This window comes from Euprymna scolopes, chromosome 9 (genome assembly GCF_053919585.1).
Source record: "Euprymna scolopes isolate OS-2025 chromosome 9, ASM5391958v1, whole genome shotgun sequence".
NCBI lineage: Eukaryota > Metazoa > Mollusca > Cephalopoda > Sepiida > Sepiolidae > Euprymna > Euprymna scolopes.
In genome coordinates this window covers 26,699,077-26,720,399 of record NC_136490.1, presented here as the reverse complement: position 1 = coordinate 26,720,399, position 21,323 = coordinate 26,699,077, and the positions used below count along the sequence as shown (strand labels likewise).

The window sequence follows — 21,323 nt, the reverse complement described above, 5'->3', positions numbered from 1 at the left end:
GAAGGCTACCATGTTGTATTCAACTGGGAAGCAGGTCAAATGGAATTTGCATTTAGATTTAAGTAGAATCAGAGAGTGGGGGGTCGTATATAGTAGTTGTGGCTAGTCGAGTGTTTTTTTGTGAAAGTTTAGCACAGGGGAGCATAGACTGAAGCTCAGGCGAGCATTTACCATGAAAATAACATTAGAGCAGAGACAGGCTCACAATGTCTCTTCTGTGAGAAAAAGGTTTCAGGGGAGAAAAAAGGGCATCACCTACTACGTTTCGAATCTGGTTTTGAACTCTGTCAATTCTGGATAGGGCACACCAAGCAGCTTCGGCCCAGATGTGGCAACATTACTCAATTTTAGGGCATACCTGGCTCTTATACAGATAGAAGCTTGTATTGGTAGGGAGATGTCTACTGGAGTGATAGAATGATCCAACCATTTTTCCAGTGATCTTGGCAACCGATTTGATGTATGTGTTCTATTTCAGATCAGGAGCGAAAGTCAGTCCTAGAAACTTGTCAAGACATTATGTTTCTCCAAGACGTCACTCATTTCAATTGGAGCCAGATGGGGGTCAGAGCAACTATGATGAAAGAGAGAAGCTTGGTTTTAGATGCATTAAAATTAACTGGCCACTTTTTCCCCCATTACACCAAATACTGAAGCTCAGAAGAGAGAAAGTCAGAGAGATCTTAGTCATTGCTGGCCTTTGAAGTGTTGCCATAGATGGTAGTGTCATCTGCATAAATGTCTATGAATGATCTAAAATGTGATTTGGACGCTCATTGATGACGATCAGGAAGAGTTGGACCCAGGATGGAAGCTTGAGGGACGCCAGAGTTGATACTATGAACTTCTGCACTCTTTTGATTTATTTTATTTAATTTTTGAAAAGGAGATTATATTCTTAAAACAGCAAAGTCATTTAGCATCCCAATTATATTATATAGTAAGCTCATATTTATTGATTTGAAATATGAATGGATATACAAAGTTTTATAAAATCAACAAGACTTTTGTCTGTCCTTTTTTGTTCATACATCATATCACTTCAATAATATTCCGGTATTCTACATTGGTTTCTTATACACTTTAATATTTGTTTATCAGTAATGCTCCAAGTAAACTGTTATACCTTTCTCTTTTATATATTAGGTTGACTCGAAAGTTCTTGTGGAATTTTTAATTTTGATTTCAAATGATGTATATTCAAATAAGTTTTCCTTATAATACCTTTACTTTATATATCATTTTAAAGATAGTTTTTCTTTTGATTTATCTAATCGTTTAAATTACAATCGTTTTTAAAACCATTATGAATTCTTTTCAAAGCGTTGAATACAAGATGGAAAAAAAGCAAATTTGCACAATTTTCTTATTTCAATTCAAGCTAAGCCAAAAAGCTGCTGAAACTGCTCACGATATCAACAAAGTGTTTGGCATAGGAACCACTACTAAACGCTCAGCACAGTGGTGATTTAAGATATTTTGTGGCCGCGATAAGAGTCTTGAAGATGATGAGCGTAGTGGTTGACCATCGGATGTTGACAACGATCAATTAAGAGCCTTAGTCGAAGCCAATCCATACACAATTGTTCAAGAACTTGCTTCTGAATTAGACGTAAGGTATACAACGATTTCCAAATATTTGAGAGAGATTGGAATGACAAAAAACATGAATAAGTTGGTGCCTCACAAACTGACTGACAACCGAGCTGGCTCGCATATTTGTTTAGTCAGTTTCCAGAATATGGGTTATGAATTTGATAAGTCTTAAATACTGTTTTAAATTATTATAATTTTTATTTATTTATTAATTACTGTTGCAGCTTGTTTCATTTATAATTGTTCATAAACAAATATAAAAATCAGTTTGATTGCAGGACTGACGTTTGGATCTAAGTTCCAACAGTCGGCGCAACAAAATATATTTTAATCTCATTTGAGAGCTGTTCTGCTTTTTTTCACCCCTGACGTAGAGATATATTCTCAAAAATGTTGGTACATTCACACATCTTGTACACAAACTATGTTGATAAATAAATGTGTATAATTGAATATTATTGAAATTCCTTTAATATTGTCATAATTTTTTACTATATAGACCATTCCCACAATCTGCATTGTCATAGTCCTCAAGCACAGACCTTTCATATATATATATATATATATATAGTCTTTGAAGTTTTTAACATTTGAAACTATACAAAAAAATATTTTTTATCATTCGTTAAAAAAAAAAAAAAAACATCTAGTCAGTAAGTCATTTAATCACCTGCAATCACTGCATCAACTCTCTCAAATTTACTATAATACCAATTTTTTTTATTTTTCAAGGGATCATCAGTTGTTTACCATGAAACACTGTTTCGGGGATTTAAAAACAAAACAGTGTATTACATCATGGCTCCCCAGCAGTGTTGATCAAACACCACCACCCTTAATCTTAGGAAGAAGACAAGTTACAAAAATTTTTTTTTTTTATATATATATATATCAATGCCTCTGTTCAGTCTCAAGAGACAATGAATACCTCCTGTGAGGATAGCTGCACATGTAATTGTGAGGAAAGGTTTGCGCAATCCCCAATCACACCTCTCCTGAATCGTTATTGCTTGAGTCCAATGGCAAGGAAAAGTGCTAGACGATGGAAACAATGCCGAAATAAGCAGAAAGCACATAAAGTATCTGGAATTCCCAAATGGTCACCCATTTTAGTACTGACCATGCTCAACATTGCTTAACTTTGGTGATCTAATGGGAACCAGTGTGTCAACATGATTATGCTTTATATAAATATATATATAAATGTATACATGTAGAAAGGCAGAAAATGGCTATGGTGAAGGGACTTCCAACACATGTGTTGCTAAAATTGTAAAAATACAAATATAAAATTGGCAGCGGCAGCTCCCACTCATGTCCAAGTGTTGGGTTCTGTCATTTGTCTGCTATCTTTATTAATGTTTATGAATCATATGATTTTGAAGGACTAATCTATGGTGGAAAATCCGTGGACAGTGTTAACAGTGTAGAGGTTATTAACATCATTCTCTTTTCCTTCATCATGTCTATTTTTCTTTTTCCCTCCTCTTCTTCTAAAAGTCAGCAATACCTTCACCTGTTGTTCTCCACATATTCCAGTACCTGACAGTTAGCTCCCACAATGATGGATCTATTTTGGTTAAGACCAGGGTATGTTTAACTGGTCTTGCTAGCGCATTTCTGAGGTTCCTTGGTGTCTGGTCCCATTGGCAAGCTTGCCATAAAGCATTTTCTTGAAGAACCTAGATGAATCCATTCTGGAGATATGATCTGCCCAGGAAAGGCGGTGGTGGGTGTGTAAAAAAACATAAAAATAAAACCTCAGAATTTCGAATGGAACCAGAAAACTATTGTGAATCTGCCTGAAATTCTGAACGGCACTCTTTATTTAATCCATCAGAGTAGCATGCTTTCACACATGACCAGGTAGAAGTTCTAAGTAATTCCCAATTTTATTTTGAGTGTCAACTACACCTTCAACCTCCAAAAGAGTGTAAATTCACAGCTGAATTTTACCAAGTACTTTATCCACTATACCATGGATCCTTGTGCAATATTTTAGTCTGATTAAAGTCTTAACTATATTGACAACAAGATAATTTTATATACTAGATAATATTGGTTTCCCTTGAAATAAAATCTCATTTGAAATAATAGGCAAAATATGATTATTATAAATGTATTATTAAAATGTACTCTCAGTCAAATTCTTCAATTAATTACTTTTTTCATTCTGTTTCTGCTGAACTCATTAGTACCGAAATTTTTTGAAAAAATCTTTTAGAAATATAATATTATTTGATGTTAAAATTATTTCCAAAGGTTTACTTAATTTTAAAGGGTAATTGGAGCATTTATTTATTATATACTCATATATATAAAAATGTAGGTTGGCTATAAGTAAGGCTAGGACAACAGCATATTCTTTTCATTGTTTTGACTCTCGAGTGTGTATCCGTTGATATCGTATATGCTTTTATATAGACTGATGTGGTTTTGGGGTTATTAACTGTGGCTAACTGTGTCGGATATATACTCGAGAATCAAAACAATGAAAAGAATATGCTGTTGTCATATCCATAGTTATCACTTTATACCCTCCTTTTTAGTAAATAGGATCTCCCGATCATCGAAGACACAATGTACGGCAAAAATAAAATAAAATAAAATAAAATGATGTCGCTGTTGGGCCTTACGTGAAACTAAAATACACCTTTTTGGTCTTCTGGCTAGAATCCAAGTGTAGTATCTGTTCTGTCTAAAGATGGTATAATGTAAATAATATGTAGTTTATATTTTTCCATTATAACGTTGTTGTAATAATCACCATTTTTAATCGTTGCATCTTATATTTTACTTTTATTCTTATATTATATATTTTTTATTCATATTTTATTTATAGTTTTAATTTTTAATCTTGTGTTTATTTTATCATTATTGGATTTATTTTACTATCATAGTTTATTGTTAATATTTTATCATTATAATTATTATTGACTTTGTTACTATTATTAGTAGGGCTAGGACAACAGCATATTTTTTTCATTGTTTTGACTCTAGAGTGTGTATCCGTTGATATCTTATATGCTTTTATATAGACTGATGTGGTTCTTAGTTGATTAACTATGTCTGTGTTGTATATATACTCGAGAACCAAAACAATGAAAAGATTATTCTGTTGTCATAGTTTTACTTATAAGTATATATATATATTATATTTCTCCTAGTCTGCCTCTCCATTCCACTTTTTCTCAATGGGCCGATCTGGCTGCAATTTTGTATAGACCTTTGTTATGATAAGGTGAAGTGAACTAAGTAATATGGTATCCATTTGTACATTTAGGGATTAATAAGGATTCAATTTAAGGCAAAAAATGGACACAACTTTAACTATATTGAACCATTAATTTGGCATAAAGCATTCATTCTAAGTCAACGTCGATAACTTTTGCCTGTTTTAACGGTCTAAAATATCTAGTATGATCAATATTGTGATTGAACTCCACATATTTACACTGAAAATTGAGACATCAGTGTTGCCAATATACACCAAACAACAAGTGCAATATTTGAAAGACTACATCTTTATAAGTAACTATAGACATCTCTCAAAAATACGAATGTTGCTGAAATATGGTTAAAAAACAAAAAGGACCATAAATTTCAAAGCTTGAAAAATAATTTTTATCGCAAAATTTGCACAATGAATACATACTTCATAAAAATAATTTTTATCGCAAAATGTGCACAATGAATACATACTTCATAAAAATAATTTTTATCGCAAAATGTGCACAATGAATACATACTTCATAAAAATCCTTTCTGGTTTCAAAGTATGTCGATGCCGAGCTCAAAATAATTGTCTCACTTGCAAATATAAAAATAAGTCAACCCCTTTTTAAACTGAAGAATTAACTTTTATCAGCAAAATTTTACTTCCTATTTTGCAAAGGAGATTAGAAAAGTTATGTTTTCTATTTATAAGGTTCTTGGGGTAGGAGATGGAGTTGGGGTGCTAAGGGAGGAGCAGGGGTTGTATAAGTAAAAATAATTTTCACACGTCATCTTACAGATATGCAAGATTAGAATCTGTTCCTCACTTCAAAACTTGCCATTAGAAAGGGTTATTTTAGATTATGGCCGACATAAATAAAAGTTTAAAATTATTTTTAAAAAAGAAGAATTTTGATGAGTACACAATTTATGTAAATAAACTACAAAAGTCCATAAAATAACAGAATATTAGCAACAAGGTGAGTCTATTCGGCGTTGCAATTTGTTTTTTGTTTTCATTTTGCTTTAAACTATGCTGTTTTCAGACAGGCTTGAAGAAATGCTATTTCAAATACAAACACACAAGCATTAAAAACTGCTATTTCAAACTTAAGCATGGTTGACTGATGGACGGAACCACTTATAAGAATATTTGTACACATCTAAAATATTATTATTATTATTATTATTATTATTATTATTATTATTATTATTATTATTATTATTTACTCACTAGGAGTAGTCACACAGGCCATCATCAAAGATTTCTCTTTGAGAATAACTTGTGGTGTTCTCTAGAGTCTGAGGGACAACAAGTATCCCCAGACTTCCAGTATTCTCCACCTTTTTTGATAACATTTGCAGCTGAATTTGCATTATCGTAACAGCCACTTACTATGGATTTCTTATTGGTATTGACCATTAGTCTTCACTGGAACTTTGCTGGCAATAAGCCTTCCCAAGGTTCCAGCCCTCTTTGCACTCATCCAGCGGAGGTCTGGCTAGTGCTTTCTCTCCTCGGTCTTTCCATCCTCCTTGACCCTCCTCGACTATTTAGGTAGCATCAGTTTATGGTGATACATACATAAATGCCTGTAGCTCATGTGTGTTCGTCTCTGCATTCAAGGGTTTTTTCCTTAATATTTTCTGCCGTTTTCATTATTGTTATTCATTTTATCTTCTCAACCATCCCTCTGATTCCAATCTCACCCATTCATTTTTCAAAGCTTTTTGGTATTATTCCTAGTGCTCCTACTATTAATGTTATTATTTTGACATTTTCATCTTCCTTTGAGCTCTCTGGCCAGTTCAGTGCATGTGCTCTGCTCCTCCGTCTCCTTGATCTTCACTCTCTGAACTGCTGGATAGTAAAATCTACAATCTTGCAGGACTTTTCTTTCGTATTAACTCGTATGATATCTCCTAGCTTGAATGGGTTTATCCATTTAAATATCCATGTCCCATAGGATGATGATAGTATTATTATTTTTAAATTTTTTCTTTTTTACTCACTTTTATTCTCTACAGATTTCCTAAATAGGTGGAGAGTACTGGAAATATGGGTAGACTTATTATTCTTATATATATATAAATATATAAGTGAATTTAGTTTACAAACAAATGGCTACACATGTATGCTTATGTGTAGCCATTTGTTTGTAAACTAAATTCATTTATTTTGGTTCTGTCTAAACATTGAGCACTCTTTTGGGTGACACACTTATATATTTTGTTTTAAACAAACAAATAATTACTACCAATACAATATATATATATATGGCTCTTGGCTTGCTTGTCTAGCCGCACTGATGAGCTGTGAAACAGCAAAACAGTACTGTATGTGAATGACTATATATATATATATATATATATATATATATATATATATATATATATACACACACACACCTACTAGCAGACTGCCCAGCGTTGTCTGGTCATAAAATACGCATAAATATTATATTTCAATTCATACAGAAACTGAGACATGTACATGCGAGTATTATGTTTGTTTTCTAAACAGTTTAGTTCTTGTAAGTAAAAAAAAAAAAAATACTCGAGCTGAGTTTGAAATAAAAACCTAAAGACAGTGAGTCAAGTATGATAAGCATTAGGTCAGCTTCCCACGATCTTTAAAAAGTGTTTTCCAACCTCGTGAAGCAGTTGACAAACAGGTAAAAATCCGATGACCCCCCCCCCAAGTACCCCAATTTTTCAATTTTTACCCTCCTAGCAGCCCTTTTTTCTGGATGAAAACTGATTAACAAGCTTTTCACATGTCTGAATACCCTATATACCAAATTTCAAGTCTGTATATCAAAAATTCGTTGAGTGTATAGGTTGAGAAGTGTCTTCTCATACACACATTCTCACTTATATATATATATATATATATATATATATATATATATATATATATATATATATATATATATATATATCATCTAAAAAATGGGAGGAGACAATTTCTGCTGACTTCAGTTAATCCTATATTTTCAATCTGTCGTCGTTGGAAAAGTACAATTCTGTTCTATTTTATTGCGAAGTTTCTCTTTAAGAAACTCGTCTGTCATTGTTTGTCGCTGATATTGCCGACACCTGTTACAATTCCACCGGTTGAGATGAATAATCTTCCCTTTCGGCAAATGACAAGGGAAACATTGCGGTGAAAGTGCTTTTATAACACCATAAGACAAAACACGCAACTATTAAAGGTTTGACCGGTGAGTGAAAGCGTCTGCGGCAGACATGACGCAAATGTCTTCAGACACAAAGGAAATAGTTCCCGACAAAGGTAAAGATTATTCAGACATATTATCATCATATACTTGTGTCCCGTGGCATGATGACAATTTTGTTTTTCCATTGTTTTTCAAACATGCCTACAAATTTTTATAATTACAGTTACTTGGAATAAACAGTTATGTTGTTTGGTAGTATTGTTCGCATGTATTTCTACTCTAATAGTTTCTTCCCTAGAACTACTAAGCTTTGGAATTCCCCTCCGGGTTCCTGCTTCCCTGACTGTACTGACATGTAGAAGTTCAAGTGTAATGCAAACAAAGATCTTGCTGCTCAACTCCCATCATAGTATCCCTGCAATTATGTCCTAGATAGTAGCCTCCTTCGTCAAAGTGGCACCGTGCCTTGTTTGGGGTGAAAATGCAATAAAAAAAATAATAATAATAAATCAAACGACTAATATATAACTATAAAAGTTTCGGAATTTTTGAGATGAGGTTGTTTTATTTTACGGCATATCAACCATTTTTGGATTAGTTAATGCTGAATCCAGTAACTTTGGAAAAAAACGGTTTTATGTTTCAAGTTCTTCATATCTTAAAATATTTATTCATGCTGTTTGGTTTGGTTGTTTTGTTTGACAGCATATCAACCATTTTCAGGTCATTTAATGCTGAATCCAGTAATTATAGAAGAAGACTTTTATGATTCACGTTGTTTATATGTTCAAAAATTTATTCATTTTGTTTGGTTTTGGTGTTTTATTGAGGAAAATTGTTGTTTTTGTTTTCGGATTTACAGAACATGATTGAGTTTTTGCAAAGAGAAAGATAAAAAAAAAACGATAACATCAATGTTTGGTTCATTTTAGCTTGGGAAGCCAGTTCAAACAACCTGTTCTGGTAGCACCAGAATAGTTACTTGGAAAAAAATAAAGATATGTTATTTTGTAATGTTGTCTGAAAGTATTTAATAATAACTTGAATGGCCAACATACAATTATAAAAGGTTTTGTATTTTTTAGACGAGGACTGATTTTTTTTTTTTTTTTTTTTCGGATTATGTCAATGATTAAAAAAGGTTTCAGTTTGAAATTTCGTATAGATTCCCTAGTTCTAAAAGATATACTTGAAGAAGGTCAGAGGTTACATTGGTCCAAATTCTTTGATATTAACAACCGAGATGAAAATAGTAGTCTGAATAATCAAAATAATACAAATATAAAAGGTATTTTACCCCTAACCTTCTTAGCAATATCTTCTTTTACTCTCTTTCTCTTACCAACACCCACTTCACTCCCTCCTTGTTTATTACCTTTTGTTTTGTTTTTTTATATTTTCTCACCAACCCGCCTTACTCCTCCTGCTCTTAATATATAGACATATAAGGAAATGAAACTAAAAAAACTATTATAATTATTCCAATGTAATTTAAATCACATTCCAGATATTTATCTTTTAAGTGGTGTCTCTTAATTTACCTTCTGCCAAACAATGCTAGCTGCCAGCATATTTTTTCGAGTCACTTAACAAATCATCCATCTTGTCATAATTTTCTTTTTCTACTTGCAACCGAAAATGCATATCATTTATTAATACTTCGCTTAGTAAATCCTGTTGTTGTATCACAGCGTGTGCAGCTCTCTATCTATCTATCTATCTATCTATCTATCTATCTATCTATCTATCTCTATCTGCGTTCTATCTATCTCTATATATATATATACATATTCGTATAGGATGATATATGAGTAGTTATATTTATAGATAGACATCAATAGAAAGATATATATATATATATATATATATATATATATATATATATATATATATAAAGCTGAGTGTTTGGTCGCACTGACATTGATATTAAAAGCCTACTTTTACTATTTCAAAATTATTGAAATAAACTTTTTAATATATTCAGTCATGGATTTGCAAGCGACTTCATGAAGGTTAACTAATTTACATATTCCTTTGAAACACCGTGTTCATTAATTAGAATTTATTTTCATTGTTTCTTATTGGATAATTCGTTTTATTTAACTATGACGCTCAATTTTAATCATGCATATTTTCGACATTGTGCATAATTGGATAGCATTTAGGATAAAAAAAAATTCTAGCACATACTAATGTATAAGTGACCTCATATATATATATATATATATATATATATATATATATATATATGAGAGAGAGAGAGAGAGAGAGAGAGAAAGTATCAATAAAATGAGAAAACGACAATATAAAACTATGTACTAATGCGTATAGATTTATTCGTTTATTCAATAAGGATGATACATCAATTAGAGGTTATGATAAGTAAAACTTTTTATACCATGGTATTTCGAAGCCTAATGCTTCTCATCAGAAGATGCTAGGTAACATAATTGGGATCATGTCTAAAAACGATTAAGATGTTGATTTAGGTTACATTTGAACTTCTGCATATCAATAGAGTTAGGTAGCAGGAAATAAATTCCAAAGTGTAGCTATTCTAGGGAGGAAACTTTCTGGCATTTAGGGGCTTTAATAGTGAATGAGTGTGATTTTGCTGCTAAGCCAGTTTGTCGGGGATATGTATGTTAAGGGGGCACAAGTGCAATGAGTTCATCAGAACACATTCCATTAAAATACTTGTAAAACAGGCACAGATGTGCACCATTGCAGTGATGAGACAGGGGTTGGAGCCTAGTTGACTAAGTGGGACCTATTAGATTGGAGACTGTTTTTTGGACCCTATCCAAGAGGGAGAGACTAATGGTAGATGCACCAGCCCGGATGTGGCAACAATACTCCATGCATGGGTGAATGGTGGTTTTGTAGAGGTACAGGATACTCTCAAGTGTGTGTAATTTTCTAGCATGATAGAGGGAGCCCATCGTCCTTGTAGCAGCCTTCGCAATATCCTCAATGTATTTTTCCAGTTCATATTTCCTGTGAATGTTAATCCGAGGAGTTTGAAAAAAGAATTCTCAAGTAGGGAGTTATTTATCATGGATATCGGTCGTTGGAAAGGCTTCTTGTAATTGTTAGAGAGCAGCTTAATCTTACTAGCATTAAACGTTACCATCCATTTATGGCCCCTATTCCGTTATGGTCTGGAGATTATTTTCTAAGGATTCAGGCATTGTCTTAGATTTGTGTATATCCGTTCTTTCCTTATGGCTGTTATAGAGCATTGTATCATCAGCAAATATACCCATCTCGGACACAATATTATCAGGGAGGTCATTGATGAATATCAGGAATAATAGTGGACCAAGGATCAACCCCTGAGGCACTCTTGCATTAATGTTATGCTGCTTGGATGAATGTCCATCAATGATAACCTGGATGGTTACTACTGTCTAAGAAGGATCTAATTATAATTAGTATTTATCCAGTTATACCGTATGATTTAATTTTAATTAGTAGCCCTTCATGCCAGACTTTGTTAAAGGCTTTGGATATATCAAGGGCTACAGCTCAGGCTTCACCCGCCTTATCTAATGCATTGTATATGCTTACAGAGATGACTCTTAAAATATCTGCAGTAGAACGACATTGCATAAATCTGTACTGTTTGTCAGAAAAATGATTAGCTTTTGCAAGGTCCTGAACTAGTGCTTGATGGATTAGCATCTCAAAGATTTTAGCGAAGAGGGGGAGGAGACTGATAGGGTGATAATTGAGAGGGTCGGTCCTTTCACCAGAATTCTTGTACACTGGTACAACTGAAGCCATCTTCCAGCTATTAGGGAAGCAAGATTCAGCAAGGCATTTGTTGTAGAGTTTGGAGAGTACAGGGGATAGCTCAGCTTAGAATTTCTTAATTAGTATAGCAGGGATGATACGGACAGGGAGGTTGGGAATAGGGACGGAATTCCAAAGTCTGGAAGTCCGAGGGAAAAACTATTTGAGTAGAAGTCTTTCCGGCATTTACAGACCTCAGCAGTGAACAAGTGGATACCTCTTTTCATCCCCCTCCTTTCTATATCGCTCTTGTTTTCTCATTACATTTCTATAACGTTTTTCTTTTTCACTCTTTCTTTCTCTTTCTTTTTAAAGTAAGAATGTGTGTGTGTGTGTGTGTGTGTGAGGACATTTCTAAACCTATATACTCAACAAATTTTTGATCTACAGACTTGAAATTTGGTATATAGAGTATTCAGACATGTGGAAAACTTATTAATCCGTTTTCATCTGGAAAAAAAGGGCTGCTTAGGGGTCAGAATTGAAAAATTCGTATGTGGGAGGCCACTAGCTTTTTATCTGTTTTCAACTTTTTACGACTGCGCATGCGCGGTCGTGAAATATGACAGCTCCCTTATGTTAAGTATAAGTTTGTTTGAAAACACTTTTTGAAAGACGTGTCAAGCTGGTGTAATGGTTATCATACTTGATTCACTGTTTTAGATTTTGGCTTCGATCTCAGCTCAAGTATTTTTTTCTACAAGAAGTGAACTTTAGAAAAAACATAATATTCACATGCACATGTCTCCGTTTCTTTCCATTTTCTTTTTTTTTACTTAATTTTTTTTTTAATGGATTTAACGTTACGTTAAATACCTACGGTATTTCTGTTTTTAATCAATAAGAATTCAGCATTAATTAAAATATAATATTTATTTGTATTTTATGACCGAGCAATGACGGGTGGCCCACTATTATATATATATATATATATATATATATATATATATATATATATTCAGCTAGATATAATTGGTTACCAAACTTGCTGAGATCATAACTGACGAAAGGTTAGTGTCCTGTTCAGGTTCAAGTCATCTGCTTCAATAATTGCTTTAAAACGTGGTTTAAACACCAGTCTTATGAGTCCTTTAGATTTCGAAAATAGATTTACTTACATTTCTGAATTTTTGAGATGAGGATTGATTATTTGTATCATTTGGAGTATTCGGACTACGGTTCTCATCTTGAGTGTAATATTCACAACATTTTGGTCAATGTAACCTTCAGCCTTCTTCAGGTGTATCTTGTTGAACTCGTCATTCTTTCTGTTGAACTTGGGAAATTTTCTGATTCTGACAGACTCGATAATCAGCAAAGAATTTCAAATGGAACCTTTTGTTTAATCTATGGGGGTAGCATGCTCTCATTCCGTCAGCCATAACTGAATAGTAGACTTAAGTAATTTGCAATTGTATTTTTAGTGTCACCCTCACTGATGATTGAACCTCTAACCCCAAGAAGAGTGCAGCTTTACAAAAATTTCTTAGTTTGATATAAAGACTTCCGAGTTTGATAAAATACACCTGAACAAGGTTAGAGGTTACGGCTCCTGAAACGTTGTAAAAATAGCACTCAAGTTGAGTATAGTTATCTGAAGAACCCAAATGATACAGCTAGATTTACTTTACTTTTCTTGAATTCTAGAACATTTTATAAAACGGGGTAGACATCTCAAATCGTTATGTTTGGTAAGCTGAGATAAACCCCAGTTTAGAATCTTGAGCTCCTGTGGATTGCGAAGCTCTAAAAAGCTGTAATTGATGTAGTCTTGCTTATATTTAAATTTAGCATCATATTTGCCACACCAATACCAACCCTTTCTCTCTCCTCCCCTTCTTTTTCTCCCTCTCTTTTTTCTTCTTTCACACTCTCTCCTTCCTTTTTCTTTCACCCTCCTACTGCCCCCTGCATATGTGCACTTTTCCTTGCCTTTTCGCTGTTTTCTATTTGCCCTTTCTTTATTGTTAATCTTTGCAGTCTTCATCTTCTTCTTCTCTCCACTCTCTCTCTCTCTCTCTCTCTCTCTCTCTCCCGCGCTCCATCACACTCTCATTCTGTCACTCTCTCTCTCTCTTCCTCCCTCCTCCTATTTCTCTCTGCATATGTGCACTTTTCATTGCCGCTATGGTATTTCTCTATTTGCTTTTTCTGTATCTATCGTTTTCTTTTGTTAGTTTTTAAAGTCTTCTTCTTCCCTTTCCTCGCTTCCTCTTTCTCATTCCCTCTACCCTCGATCCCTCCTATTCTCCCTCTTCCCCCTTACTCCTCGCCTTATTTCTATATCCCCCCTTCTCTCTCACTCTCTCACTCTCTCTCTCTCTCTCTCTCTCTCTCTCTCTCTCTCTCTCTCTCTCTCTCTTTCTCCATACATGCGCTTTTTCTTACCTATATGTGTATCGTTTTTTTTTCTTTGTGAGTTTTTACAGCTTCCTCTTCCTTTCTATCCCCCTCTTTCTCTCTCTCTGTTTTTTTTTTTTTTTTTTTTTTTTGCATGTCTGCACTTTTTCTTGCCTATGTTTTTTTCTTTATTGTTAGTCTTTACAGTCTTCCTTTACCTTCTTTCCTTCACTCCCTTTCACTCTCACTATTCTCATCCCTGATTCGCACTTTTACTCCTCCCCTTCCTCCCTCGCTACACCTCTCTCTCTCTCTCTCTCTCTCTCTCTCTCTCTCTCTCTCTCTCTCTCTCTCTCTCTCTCTCTCTCTCTGCATATGTGCATTTTTCTTGCCTATCTATCTGTCATTTTTTACTTTGTTGTTAGCGTTTGCAGTCTTCTTCACTCCGCACTTTCGATTTTTTTCACAATTGTATAGATTTATTTCCAAAGATAAAATTCATGTTAAAGGAAATCAGTTCCGTCTCGTTTGGTTTTCGTGTGTTATAACCAGAAATGAAAACACATTTTTTTTTTTTTAATCTTTTTTCTTATTTTAGTTCTCCTTTTTTTTTCCATTGTTCATGAACGGATTAAATTTGTATTTAGCTTCCATTTTTCGACAGGGGAAGTGAATGGAAAAGGAAGCTTGGCTTCTTGCAGAGAACTTACTTGCTTCATATTACATCTGTTATAATTTTGTCTTCCAGTTTACCAAACTTACGACAACTTTTTCAATTAATTGTCGAGTGCAAAATAGAATTGCTAGAATAAAAAAAAGTTTCTTGCAAAAAAAAGTTTCTATCCCAATCCACAAAGGTCGATTTAAGTGTTTTGATGAAGCTATAAAGAAACCTGTCAAGAATTTTTCATTCATAGCTGAAGGATTGGTACTTTGAAAAATGGCAGGTCGTTGGCAGAAGATTGTGGACTATGATGGTCTTTAATTTAAAGACTACTCTTTTTTTTAATTTTTAATTTTTTTTTTAAGTTCTTTAATTTTAAATTTCAAGAACAATAAATGGTCTTTAAAGAATTAAATTTAACTTTGTTAAATCAAAACTCTAGTACCATTCAATCCAGTAATCAAGCGCAAGGTATTAAAACTCTTTAAACATATTAAAAGACCTGAAACTGAACCAGATCAGGCTGTCTGAAGATACTGGCTTCAATTCTATTAAAGAACTTCATCAGATTAAACCAATGATTGTTATAAAATATATAACAATCATTTCAGCGTTTGTTAGATAAAGAACGTTTATAGAACATTCGAATATCTATGTATCTCATATAGAGTTCAAGTGTTAGCCCAAAACAGGGTGCCCCTTGATTTCTGGGTATTTCAACTGAAAGAAATTGAAACAAAATATAATCAGAGATAACAAAACATAAGAAAAATCTTGTTTTTGAATAAATTATTGCATAATAAATTCCATAAGTTTCACAATACTATGTGGCTGCTTCCCAGTTGACTATAACATGTCGTTTTGTGAAGTCTGTATGCTATCAGTGTGAATCTGCCTTTTCGTCAGTTTTCAGCATTTTTCATCATATCAAATAGCTGTGAAATAATATTGGTTAACGTGACACTTTGCTTTGATTTACCTTTTCTTTTTTTTTTCAATATTGTCAGATTCATGATTGACAACAGACTTGCAGATTACATCCCAATTAAAAAATTTCATCAGATCACAACTCTAACACTAATCATTCCAGTAATCAAGAACTAGATACTAGCAACAAATAGCATTTAAAGAATTCAAGCAAATAACTTCATCATATTTAACTTATGTTATAAAAAAAAGTATAACAATAATTCAAACGATATTTTGTGATTTTTGCATGGTGTCTGTGTAAAATGACCTTTACTAATCGATGACCAATCAATATTCTTCATCGTTTCAAATGGTTTTGAAAATCATATTGGTTAACACTTTGCCTTAATTTAACTTGTATTGTTTCAATACTGTCAGTAGAAGGTAAATAATAAATTAACGCAAAAATTATCTGTTTTCATTCTTTTTACATTTATATTATTATGGATTTTATATGATATTGTTTAGTAGTAGATAAATTGGACAACTTTATTGCTGTTAATAAATTGAAACATTTCAAAAATTTTATAACTAGATTCATGATTAACAACAGACTCACGGATCCCAATCAAAGAATTTCATCAAACCACAACTAACACTAATCATTCCAGTAATCAAGAGCAAGGTACTAAAACTATTTGGATATAGAAACGGTTTGAAACTAGATTATCTAAGATAAGCCTAGGAGGACTGCAAGAAAAAAGATGAAAATGAGGACGCCATGTAAAACGCTGGCATGACAACGTCTACGTGTGATCACAGCTTAATTCAGATCAACTTAATTGTGTAACAAAAAACTAGGATCAGTGGGAAGTACTTTATCTTGTCAGTGAGCGAAAACTTGAATGCCTACTAGACACTATCCTCGAGTCTCTAAGGTCTCTCTGTGCAAGGGTTTGCCAGGATAACCTGGCATGAGGATATTTTTCTCTTGTAGTAAATCCTGACCAAATATTCAAAATCACATTTCGTATTCGTAGCCCAAATAAGATCTCCTCAGTATGGCTAACCCACAATGACTTTTATGAGGAATGGCACACATTCTCCAAGTGACGTTACCTCAAGTAAAAGCACGAAGCTGGAAACTCCACCAGACTAGATAAATTCTTGTCCTGGAATGCAGTAAGACCAAGAGATCAAAAAAAAAAAAGATATACTATAACATATTAAAATGGTCAATTGGGAAAAGGAAAATTATGTTCGGAACTTCTTTACTCACTCAGTGTTTGTTACATAAAGAACGATAATGGAACATTCCAATATCTATGTATCTCATATATTCGAGTGTTAGCCTCAAGCAGAGGGCCCATTGATTTCTGAAAATTTCAACTGATGAAAGATGAAACAGTCTAACCAGAGATAACAAAACATAATAAAAATCTTGTTTTTGAATAAATTCTTGCATAGGCCAAGTTTCACGATACCATGTGGCTGCTTCCTAGCTGGATATAGCATGACCGTTTTCAAGCCAAACGTAAACAAGTTCCTGTTGAGGCGTCCTTTTAAATAAATCAACACAACTCAAGTACCATTTACCATTACAAATAATCACAGTGATGTCTCACCAGCCATCTGACACTCATTAACTGCTATCCTTGAGTGGATTTTGAGTCCTGATAATCGATGACCACACCTTCTAGAAAAAAAAAAAAAAAAAAAAAAAAAAACATGTGGCGTTTAGAAGACACTAATCACCCTGAAAGACCTTCGCAGTTGTGCAAGAATCTTTGAAACAATCCAAATATTATGATTTGCATTGAAAGTTATTCTTCTTTGATGAAAATTATTCCAGTACAAATTAATATACTTTATTTTTGTCCTTCAAGAATTTTTCCGTGTGACTTATTATAATTAGCATAATTGAATTATCGCAATATTTTTTAACTCTCGACATTGAAAACAAAATTAATGACTTCATTGTTCATTTTCAAATACAAACTACAATACTTAAATGCATTGGCAATTAATGCTGCAATTAAAAACATAATTAGCAAAATAAAAGAAACGGTAGTAAGTACTGCATGTTGTTTTAGAATTTTTCTTCTAATGTATTTCAATTAAGATATTTAATTAGCCATTAACTAATAGAAATTGTAATCAGACACTCATACTCGTCTATTATTATACTAAATGTGAGTTAATCAACGTTTTCCCCATAGGATTTCTGATATATATATATATATATATATATATATATATTAAATTGTAATTCAATGAATTTCAAAAAACTCTCATTGAAATGAAATGAAGTGGTTGAGTTTCATATCAAAGAATTTTTATTATTCTAAGCAAGACAAAGAATGTTTTAGAAAGTTTATCTCCTTAACCTATAGGGTTTCGATGTCTACCATCTCATCAGAGGAGTGAAAATATTACCAAACAAGTTGGATCAACAAAAACGGTCATATCCTTTTTCTACAAATACTCCTGCCACAGAACTTCTGATAAATATAATGTTTTCACTTTGACTTTCCATGTCTCACTGACTTTAGCAAATAGGGTGCATACCTTTATAACTATTTGCTAATATTTTCACTCCTCTGATGAGATGGTAGACATCGAAACCCTATAGGTTAAGGAGATAAACTTTCTAAAACATTCTTTGTCTTGCTTAGAATAATAAAAATTCTTTGATATGAAACTCAACCACTTCATTTCATTTCAATGAGAGTTTTTTGAAATTCATTGAATTACAATTTAATTTATTTGCTCTATCTTGAATATCGAGCAATTCTCGTTTAGATGGGATAACTTATAGAATATTACTGCCAGTAATATTTTGTAAACCTACAATCTCACGTTTACATAACCACTGATTGTTAAATAAAAAACTACTCCGAAGTATATATATATATATATATATATATATATAAAATATTATTTATATTTTTGTCTCGGAAGTAGAGGGAAAAGCATATCTTATTTTTCATTTATTAATATTTTTGGAATCTTTTCTTTATTCCTTGTACACATTTTTGTGAATTATTCCATGGATTTCTGCCTTTGGATTATTATGGACCTTCTTCCAAATATGGGATTTCCTGGGATTTTACTTGTACAAATGGAAATTCTTTTAACTTTCTTGAAGATTTACATTTGGATTTTACCATCACTGGATTTTTTATTTTCCACCAGACTATCCATTCATGTGTAATCACCTTTTTCTTCACTATATTCCATCTGCTTCACTTTTTTTGTTTTCAAGTAAGATCTTTGACTTACTTGTTGTTTCATCAAATACTTCTGCATGCAAAATCCGATCCCACATTTTGCAAATTCCTACCCTCTGATGATAAGGAAAGTATTTCTTCGAAACTCTGCAGATTAAGGACTATCCATTTATCTAGTGTTTCCTTTTCAGATTAAATATGTTTTTAACTCATTTCAAAGTGTTTTTTAACATATTTTATTAACTATTTGCTCATATATATATATATATATATATATATATATATATATATATATATATATATATGATTACTTAATTTAATCACATAAACTAATATACGAAAGTATAAAATTATGCATAAACTTTAAATATTTACTTCAATAGTGCTAAATACATAGGTAGAGTTAGGTAGTAAGTAACTTACTATATATATATATATATATATATATATATATATATATATATATATATATATATATATATATATATATATATATATATATACAGTGCCACACAAAAGTATTGGATACATTACATTTTTCTTCATAACTTTAATTAAGGTTCAAGATTTTACCTAAAATTTGGTCAGTATATTCCTATTACTATTCTGAATTATATTTGGAGTAGTAATTACAAAATCAAACTTTAGAAAGTTTATATTTAAGGAAAAATATGAATTAACAAACGCAAAAATACTGGATACACTTTAAAAAAATTCTTTTTCTGAAATAAATTTAAATGACTTTTGTTTAGCATATTGCAATAATGCAAACGAGTTATCACTGACTAATCGGAGAGCTTTATATTAAAATAATTTTATAAAATTCTTCCAGTTTGGGCTCACTCCTTCAAAGTCAACCAGTTCATTTATAAAAATGCCTAAAACTAAAGAGTTGTCAATAGACATTCGTCAAAAAATCATTGATAAGCACAAAGAAGGAAAAGGCTACCGAATAATATGAAGGAAACTTAATCAACCACTTAGTACAGTTGAAAACGTTATTAGAAAGATTAAAATCCCTGGTGAAGCTGTTGCAAATCTTCCAAGATGTGGTCGGCCATAGGAAATTAAACGAAAAAAAATCAAGGTGGGCAAGCAGAAAGGTACAAAGAAAAAATTCTTTTCTTATGCGTGGTGAAATTCAAACCGACCTCAGAGAAGCTGGGATTAATGTGAGCAAGGATACAAATCAGTAGAGTTCTAAATCGTGCAGGTTTTGTATCAAGGTCCCCAAGACAAGTTCCATTATTGAAGCTTAAACATATCAGATCACGTTTGAATTATGTTAAAACATATGGGAAATAACCCCAAGAATTTTGGAACAAGGTAATCTGGTCAGACGAAGCGAAAATCGAAATCTTTGGAAGAAACACAGCAACACATGTATGGCGTAAAAATGTCACCGCCTATAACAAAAAGAATAATATTCCTACGGTAAAATTTGGCGGTGGTTCGATTATAGTATGGGGGTGTTTTTCATCTAAAGGTACTGGTGAACTAGAAATCATCAACAGTAGAATGAATGGACGTATGTATAGGGAGATTTTGGAGAAACACCGCCAGAAATCTGTTGATTTGTTGGGACATAATAGCAATTTCGTGTTTCAGCAAGACAATGATCCCAAACATACTGCCAAATTAACCAAAGAATGGCTTAGAAATAACGGAATTGACGTTCTTATTTGGCCCAGTCAGTCTCCAGACCTCAACCCAATTGAAAATTTGTGGAAAATATTGAAGGTCAGTGTTCACAAGAGGAATCCACAAAATATTTAAAAACTAGAACAGTTCTGCAAAGAAGAATGGCGCAAAATACCTGCATATCTTTGCAAAAAACATGTGTGCAACTATAGAAAGCGATTGGAAGCTGTTGAATGAAATAAACGCTATGCAACCAAATATTAAATCAATTTATCCAATACTTTTGCGTTAGTTGATTTATATTTTTCCTTTAATATAAACTTTGTAAATTTTAATTTTGTAATTACTACCCCAAATATTAGTTAGAATAGTAATAGAAATATACTGACCAAATTTTAGGTAAAATTTTGAACCCTAATTAAAGTTATGAAGAAAAATGTAATGTATCCAATACTTTTGTGTGGCACTGTATATATATATAAGAAACTTTGTGTGTGTGAGTTCGTTCCCTATAGACTCCTAAATGGCTGGGCCGATTTTTAAAAAAATTTCACACAAATGTACTTGATGTGCCTGGCAATGTTCTCAGATAGGTTTTGTATTGGAATGTCTTCAATAAGTATCGATAATGGAAACAATCCAATGAAAGAAGGAACAGGCGATTTGGACCAAAGTTAACATCTTACACAGCCTAACATCAGAAGTGCATTTGAGAAGGCTTATTACCGCATAAGAAAGGCCCAGCATATA

The 21,323-nt window shown here is 32.6% G+C and overlaps 1 protein-coding gene and 1 pseudogene across 15 annotated transcripts in view; one reads left to right on the top strand and one right to left on the bottom strand.

The window, feature by feature from the left end:
• Window positions 1–21,323, top strand: part of LOC145284474 (uncharacterized) — a 716,321-nt gene that overhangs the window by 523,058 nt on the left and 171,940 nt on the right. The window lies entirely within an intron of this gene.
• On the bottom strand, window positions 2,668–2,785 carry LOC145285056 (5S ribosomal RNA; annotated as a pseudogene).